Source organism: Austrofundulus limnaeus, unplaced genomic scaffold (assembly GCF_001266775.1).
Source record: "Austrofundulus limnaeus strain Quisiro unplaced genomic scaffold, Austrofundulus_limnaeus-1.0 Scaffold142, whole genome shotgun sequence".
Classification (NCBI taxonomy): domain Eukaryota; kingdom Metazoa; phylum Chordata; class Actinopteri; order Cyprinodontiformes; family Rivulidae; genus Austrofundulus; species Austrofundulus limnaeus.
The window spans coordinates 1,164,304-1,166,072 of record NW_013952544.1 but is presented as its reverse complement, the minus strand read 5'-3'; the positions used below and the strand labels follow the sequence as shown (position 1 = coordinate 1,166,072).

The 1,769-nt window shown below is 39.4% G+C and overlaps 1 protein-coding gene across 1 annotated transcript in view; it reads right to left on the bottom strand.

Annotated features, from left to right (window-relative positions):
- The window catches only part of plagl2 (pleiomorphic adenoma gene-like 2), a 73,386-nt gene that overhangs the window by 47,429 nt on the left and 24,188 nt on the right, over positions 1-1,769 (bottom strand). The window lies entirely within an intron of this gene.

Sequence of the window (1,769 nt, the reverse complement as noted above, 5' to 3'; positions counted from 1 at the left end):
ACAATGAATTTTGGTTTTTCATTTTTTTTCCCAGTAAGAGGTTTTTAATTAATAGAATTTTTGGACAAAAAAATCGCAATATATCACAATATATCGCCTTGCTTACAGTATCACAATATATCYGGATATATCGTATCGTGACACCTCTGTCATGATATGTATCGTATCGCCAAATTCTTGTCAGAATCGTAGACGAGAACGAACGCGTCGCTCACCTGGAGTAACGGAGAAAAGCCTATCAAACAGGAAACACAATAAAAAACAGGACCTATTCTTGCTTTCAGCAGGTAGCCATTACGGTTTGAACGTGCACATATCTTTGACAATATTACCACGCCGCATGCACGTRTGTTGTTTTGAGTTGAAACCATGAACTTGCCTCAGCTGAAAGAAGCTGGCTCTCAGTTTGCAGATGTTTACTAAACACGGCGTTACTCCAGGTGAGCGACGCGTTCGTTCTCGTCTTTCTGGAAAGCATCAAGTTTCAAAACTGCCCCGAATCATTTCTGTTTTCAAATTCTGTTTATTTCCAGCTGCCCTCCTACGACCCAATTTGCAGTGGATCATCTTTGAAACCAACAAACCTTCCTCTATTCCCAAGTCAGCGAGTGCCGAAGGTTAAGCACAAGTCTATCAGTGTGCGAGTGACGACCCCCCTAAACCAATGCTGTGTTTACGGCACAGAGAAAAGCCTATTAATAAATCTGCTGCAGACAGCCTGGCGGAAGTGGCCCGAGGGCTATAAACTCAGTCTGCGAAGGGGAGGATGATGAAGGGCGAAACAGAAGGGGGACAAACAGACAGAGTGCAAAAAAACCAAGGAAGGAAAAGGGGAAGGAAAGAAATTAATACGCATGGAAAAAGAGGGGTGTGTTTGTCTGAGTGTAAACGGTGGGTACTGCCTGATGGATGGATATAGGTTCTGAAAAGCCACAGCTGGCCCGCTCTTCCTAGAAAAAGATCCATAAGGAAAAGTGGCAGTATGTGGTTAAAGCGTCCAGCAACTATTTCTGACTGCTGACTCCAAAGACACGTCAAAATGTCCAAAAGTCCTCAGCAAGTGTGTGGGTAAATGAGGGCATGTGTTTGTGTTATTAACTTGGTGCTCATGCGTAATAAAAATGAAACTGTGAAGGTATTTTAACTTTAATTAGCCTTGTAAATATCTATACGGAGCGGTATGTGTCAGAGTATGCAGTGCTGCACTTTGGGTATCTGTTTTCAATCAGAGTATTACACAGAAAAGTATAATTCTTCACTCAGTCACGGCTGCTGGCTAAATGTCGTAAATGTACATAGCGCTCTATTTACGAGGACGTAAAGAGGAATGTTTTTAACSACAAAGAAGACTTTATTCTAAATAAGACAGAATTTTTGAAAACCTACATATTTTTAAGTTCACATAAAAACACACAAAATGGTTTTTTTTTTCTCTACTTTGGACAGTTTTTAAAAATCAAAACAGGAAATTTCAGATTTTGAACTTATCCATTGAAGAGTGGGCCTAAACAGTAATCAAATTTCATGTTAGCTAGGTTATTTTCAAAGAGTTAACTACATTATCTAGCCTAATTGCACATTAGCTAACTTTATGTTAGCTAGGTAAATTTCAGTAAAGCTAACTTCACATTAGCAAGGTAATTTTACTTTAGCTAAGTTAATTTCACTGAAGCTAACTTCATGTTAGCTAAAAGAAAAAAATTGTTTAGGTCTTCTGGACGGGTTCTTCTCTAATGAAACGTTTCGTCTCTCATCCAAGAGACTTCTTC